General features: G+C 38.7%; 1 non-coding gene across 1 annotated transcript; it reads right to left on the reverse strand.

Moving 5' to 3' along the window:
- Window positions 1-6,030: 6,030 nt before the first annotated feature.
- Window positions 6,031-6,162, reverse strand: LOC112135965 (small nucleolar RNA SNORA64/SNORA10 family). The gene has a single exon (XR_002917181.1). It is a non-coding gene; the product is annotated as a small nucleolar RNA SNORA64/SNORA10 family (small nucleolar RNA).
- Between the last annotated feature and the right edge of the window lie 523 nt (window positions 6,163-6,685).

A 6,685-nucleotide genomic window follows, 5' to 3' on the forward strand; every position in this document is an offset into this window, starting at 1 on the left:
CTTACACTTAACAATTGTGTTATTTTACTTAATTTCTCTATGCCTAAACTTTCTCATTGTAAATGGTGATAATAATAATTTCTTCTTCACAGGGTTATGGTGAGAATTAAAATAATTAATATATCTAAAGCACTTAGAAGATTGCCTGACATAGAATAAGTTCTATTTAAGTATTAGATATTATTATTTTAAACAAAAGTACTTTATTTTCTCCTCAAAATACCCCCATGAAGTAAGTCGCAAGGCATCATTATCTTCATTTACACACAGAGAAATAAAAGTTCTGAGGCACACAGTGCCCTGCCCAAGGTTATAGAGAAAATAAGTGGCAAAGTAAGCCTCAGTCACAGTTCTTCTGGCTTCAAGTCAACACTGAGCTGAGATTTGGCAAAAGTGCAAGGTGAAAATTGGTATTCATGCTTAGAGAATGAGATTGGGGCTTAGATGGCAAACAGGCAAGAACAGAAATCATTCCTAAGACAGCACGACAGAAAGATGACCTGAAGAAGATGGAGAGAGTGTGGCAAGAATGTGGTTGTTGGGCTAAGTCTGAGTCGAGATACTGATGTTAAAGAAATCACCAAGATTATTTCCAGTGAGAGACTTCTGCCCCAAAATGCATTCCATCAGTGTCTCCTATCCACAGGGTAGTGAAGGGTGTCCTAATAGCTTTGCCACTTCCCTCCGCAGGGTGGTTTTTCTGCTGTTAATAGTTCAAGAGCCTAGTTCCAAGAAACAGCAGAGGCTGCACCTTCTTTCGTTCAGAATGCCCTCAAGTCTGACTCTCAATAGAGAGGCTTCCTCCCTAAGATATTCCTACTGTTGCCCCCTACACCCTGCCAGCTTTCTGAACACTTCTGAGCCTGTCCAAGTTCAGCATGTGCCTCAGGGCTACCTCAAGTGTCACCAAGCCTTCCTTGAGACACCAGCCCAGACTGAGCTTGACCCTCCCTCAATCCTGAGCATTAACCATTTCTACCATGTTTAAAGATATGTCTAATCAATTAGGCACCAAATAATATCTAATTTTATGTATCTCTTGATATGTTTCATATGTGTAAGTTCTGTATTACCAGTAAGACCATGGCTCTTAAGACGAGGTTTGCCTTATACAGCTTTTTGGGGCTGGAATAACAGCATTTGACAGAACATGATACTACCATATGTAGTGCATCAATTAATACTTGTTAACTCTCAAACATAGGGTCACAGCCAATCAGAGTTGCTATTATGTGGGATATATACGGCCCCTGGAAAATTGTTTGTTGTTACTTAATTTTTATTTCATAATTAATAAACTTAACTGTGCAATCCAGCTAGATGTGAAGGGGAATAGGAAAAATATAGAACCCAAAGAACTGCAGTGAGAGCACAAAGATTATAGGATATTGTGAGTAAATGGGGTGGAAGGGTGCTTTCCTGAGCTACAGAAAAAATAGTCTGGTGGTTAAGATAAAACAAATCAAATTTACTAGCATTTTCCACAATTGGCAATGGTGATATTCTTGCTGGTCTTGACATTCCTGGATCCAAAGTGCTCCACAGTTTCCACAATATTCATGCCCTCCTTTATCTTCCCAAAGACAACAGGCTTGCTATGTAACCACTCAGTCTTGGCAGTGCAGATGAAAAACTGGGAATTGTTTGTGTTAAGTCCTGCATTTACCATGAACATCACGCCAGGACCTGTATGCTTCAGGATGAGATTCTCATCATCAGATTTCTCTCTGTAGATAAGCTTGTCACCAATGCCATAATGGCCTGAAGTCACCACCCTAGCACGTAAGGCCTGGAATAATTCTGTGAAAGTAAGAACCCATATAACAAAATCCTCTCTTGCCAGCTCTCAAGCACAAAATTTTCTGCTGTCTTTGGAACTTTGTCTGCAAACAGCTCAAAGAAGACACAGCCCAAGTCGTTGATGGCATCAAAGAACACAGTGGGATTGACCATGACTGGTGCAGGTGGCTCTAGGAGGCACCCATGTGCAAAGCAAGGAAAATATGTATATACATTTTAAGAAGCCTTGTCTAACTAAACACTTTTATTGAAAATGCTTTACAAATTGTGTGGGCTCCTGGAAAGTATAGTGATTTATCAATAAAAATTCAGAATAATGGGTAGAAAGGAGTAGAAGAGATGCTTACATATTTATTTATTGTCAAATCAGGGCAAATATCCAGACATCATCTCTTCCTATTTTGGTCTAGGAATCATTTTTTCATCTTTATTGTCACAGATGCCATTCCTGGATAATTTCACATTTCCCACCATGATAAAAAGATAGTGGTAACTTTTTTCATGTGTCTGTTGGCTGCGTAAATGTCTTCTTTTGAGAAGTGTCTGTTCATATCCTTCACTCACTTTTTGATGGGGTTGTTTGATTTTTTCTTGTTAATTTGTTTTAAGTTCTTTGTAGATTCTGGATATTAGCCCTTTGTCAGATGGGTAGATTGCAAAAATTTTCTCCCATTCTGTAGGTTGCCTGTTCACTCTGGCCATCAGAGAAATGCAAATCAAAACCACAATGAGATACCATCTCACACCAGTTAGAATAGCGATCATTAAAAGGTCAGGAAACAACAGGTGCTGGAGAGGATGTGGAGAAATAGGAACACTTTTACACTGTTGGTGGGACTGTAAACTAGTTCAACCATTGTGGAAGACAGTGTGGTGATTCCTCAAGGATCTAGAACTAGGAATACCATTTGACCCAGCCATCTCATTACTGGGTATATACCCAAAGGATTATAAACCATGCTGCTATAAAGACACATGCACACGTATGTTTATTGTGGCACTATTCACAATAGCAAAGACTTGGAACCAATCCAAATGTCCACCAATGATAGACTGGATTAAGAAAATGTGGCACATATACACCATGGAATACTATGCAGCTATAAAAAAGGATGAGTTCATGTTCTTTGTAGGGACATGGATGAAGCTGGAAACCATCATTCTGAGCAAACTGTCACAAGGATAGAAAACCAAAAACCGCATGTTCTCACTCACAGGTGGGAATTGAACAATGAGAACACTTGGACACAGGATGGGGAACATCACACACCAGTGCCTGTCGTGGGGTGGGGGGAGGGGGGAGGGATAGCATTAGGAGATATACCTAATGTAAATGATGAGTTAATGGGTGCAGCAGGTGCAGCACACCAACATGGCAGATGTATACATATGTAACAAACCTGCATGTTGTGTATGTGTACCCTAGAACTTAAAGTATAATAATAAAAAAATGAAAAAATGAATTACAGCAGACTTCAGAAACCATGCAAGTCTGAAGACAAATTGGCATGTTTAAACTGCTGAGAGGAAAAATAATAACTCTCCACAATTCTATACACAGTGTGAATATCTTTCAAAAATGAAGGAGAAATTAAGACTTTTCACACAAAAGCAGAGAATTCATTACCCAGAAGTGGACTATAAGAAATATTAGAGGAAGTTTTTCAGGCTTAAGTTCTACGTACCAGAGAGAAAGTTGGATCTACACAAATAAATGAAGATTCCAGAAATGGTTAAAATGAAGATAAATGTAAATGACTTTTTCTGACTTTTAATAGCAGTAAAAGATAATTGATTAGCTAAATTTTAAAAATAGTAGTAGTGAAAACAGGGAAAAGAGTGAGTATAGGGAAAGTACAGTAGTTTTGTGGGTTTGTAGCATATGTAAAAGCAAAATGTGTGACAGCCATAACCCTAGTACACCAGTTGGGACACCACACAGTGAAGAGTTAGAATACTCCTTGAATCTAGACTGTGATTAGTTTAAGATGTACATTGAAAATCTTGATTGTGGTGGCAGTTATATGACTGTATGCATTTGTCCAAACTCATAAAGTTGTACACTTAAAAGAGTTAATCTTACCAATTATATATTATACCGCCTCCCGCAAAAAAAGTTAGCGGTACCATTATAACTCACAATGCCATGACTCTTGGGAACCTGTTTATATTGGAACCATAGAGACCTGCTTGTCTCTTCAGTTCCCTAAGTCCATTTATTTAATGCTGGTTACATCATTACACATGTCACTGGATCATCTACTGTGTGGCCTGTTTCCAATAACTCTCTCCAAGGTAATTACTGTGATTCACTGTTGGTGACCACAAATGCAAGTCTTACTCAGAGAATTATGGAAAATGTGAACAATAACCCATTTTGAGGTCCTTTAGTTTAAAATTGTGTAGCATAAAGGTAGAACAGCATGTTTTCCAACTCTGTCTTCTCTTGAACTCTTTGAGCTGAATGTGATCTCTTCTGATACTGACGACCCTCCTGTCTTCCACACACCACCACTAGAATCACTTACCAAAAAAAGTTACCTTTTTTTCATGTTAAAAAGTGTTCAACAGAAATGCGTTTTTCTTTTTTTTTCTTTTTTTTTTTTGAGATGGAGTCTCGCTCTGTCGCCCAGGCTGGAGTGCAGTGGTGCAATCTTGGCTCACTGCAACCTCCGCTTCCCAAGTTCAAGCGATTCTCCTGCCTCAGCCTCCCAAGTAGCTGAGACTACAGGCACGTGCCACCACACCCGATTAGTTTTTTGTATTTTTAGTAGAGACGGGGTTTCACCATGTTAGCCAGGATGGTCTCGATATCCTGACCTTGTGATCTACCCACCTCAGCCTCCCAAAGTGCTGGGATTTACAGGCCTGAGCCACCACACCTAAATGAGTTTTTCTTTCTTTTCTTGTGTGGCAACTTCCCATTATGCCTGGCATTCCGAGTCATGCATGTGTGCAAGGTTTTGCAAAATCTGAAAGGTAAAGAAGAGGCCAAAAGATGAGGTGTAAGGGACATTTCACAAGTTATGAAAATATAAATTCAAAAAGGTATCACTAAAACTATCCTACTAAATTATATTATTGATAGCATCCATTAAAATAGGCTATTATCAAAAAGACAAACAACAATAAATGCTGGTTAGGATGCAGAGAAAGGAGAACACTAGTACACTACCGGGGAGGATGGAAACTGGTACAGCCACTGTGGAAAACAGTAGAGACGTTCCTCTAAAAACTAAAGATAGATGTGCCATACAATTCAGCAATCCCAAAAGTCACAATATGGAATCAGCCTAAGTGTCCATCAATGAATGGATTGAAAAAATATTGTATACATATACACAATGGAATACTATTCAGCCACAAAAGAATGAAGTTCTGTCATTTGCATTAACATAGATGGAACTGGAAGATATTATGTTAAGTGAAATAAACCAGGCCCAGAATAATGAGTAGAAGAAGTGGAAATATGGCATGTTCTGACTCGTATGTGGTAGCTAAAAATGTTGAGCTCATGGATGTAGAGAGTAGAATAATAGTTACTAGAGGCTAGGAAGGGTTGGGGATGGGAAATAGAGGTTAGTTACAGGTGCAAAAATACAATTAGAAGGAATAAGTTCTAGTGTTTCAGAGCATAGTAGGGTGACTATAATTAACAATAATTTATTGTATATTTCAAAATAGCTAAAAGAGAATATTTGGAATGTTCCCAACATAAAAAAAAAATCAATGTTTGAGGTGACGAATCTCCCAATTACCCTGATTTGATCATTACACATTGTATGCATGTTTAATACATATCACATGTATCCCATACATATGTACAATTATCATGTATCAGTAAAAATTTTATTAAACTGTCATTCATAGCATCCATTATTTTTCTTTCTTTCTTTTTTTTTTTTTTTTTTGAGATGGAGTCTTGCTCTTATTGCCCAAGCTAGAGTGCAATGGCATGATCTGGGCTCACTGCAACCTTCACCTCCTGGGTTCAAGTGATTCTCCTGCCTCAGCCTCCTGAGTAGCTGGGATTACAGGCGCCCACCACCACGCCTAACTAATTTTTGTATTTTTTGTAGAGATGGGGTTTCACCATGTTGGCCATGGTGATCTTGAACTCCTGACCTCATAAATCTGCCCACCGCAGCCTCTCAAAGTGCTGGGATTACAGGCATTAGCCACCGCGCCCGGCAGCATCCATTATTTTCTTTTATTTTTTTTCCCCCCAAAAGCTATCATACTCCTAGAAATGGAGAGGCCATTCTGGGCAGGTCTGTTGTGATTAGGAGAGCCTTCCTCTGCCTCCCAGAAAACACACCAAGCACACAATGGACCTGTGTGATTAAGCGAGGCTGAGAGGCCTATTTTATAATTTTAAAACTTGTTAAGTTTCTTTGGTCACCATTAATCTCTGCCACAATCACATGTATCACTCAGGCCACCACTACCAACATTACTTCTTAGTTTCATTCAAAGGAATGTTGTCAAATATGTGGATTTCTCCTACCACATATTTGTGGTAGGAGAATGCCAAAAAATCCATCATTTTTTGGGCATTCTGATGAATACAAAATATGGAATTAGTTTTTTAGCTAAAAAACAATTGCTCAAGATCTTGGTTGGCCTGGAAGGATAATTTCCTTCTGAGTAGAGTATGCTGGGCTTCTCCCCTCCCCACTTAGAATACAGATGGCAGTTCAGGAACAGTTTTTAATAATCTAACTTCACAATAGACAGACGTGGTGGGTATTAATATAACAGAAATAAACTATTATAAGCTAATGCTCACTGTGAGCTCTGTGCTGTGCTAGGTAGTTCTCTCCTGTTATCGCATTTACTTAATTGCACAACTAATGTTTACTCAGTGTTTGGTACTTCTTTTAAA

This window comes from Pongo abelii, chromosome 10 (genome assembly GCF_028885655.2).
Source record: "Pongo abelii isolate AG06213 chromosome 10, NHGRI_mPonAbe1-v2.0_pri, whole genome shotgun sequence".
Taxonomy (NCBI): domain Eukaryota; kingdom Metazoa; phylum Chordata; class Mammalia; order Primates; family Hominidae; genus Pongo; species Pongo abelii.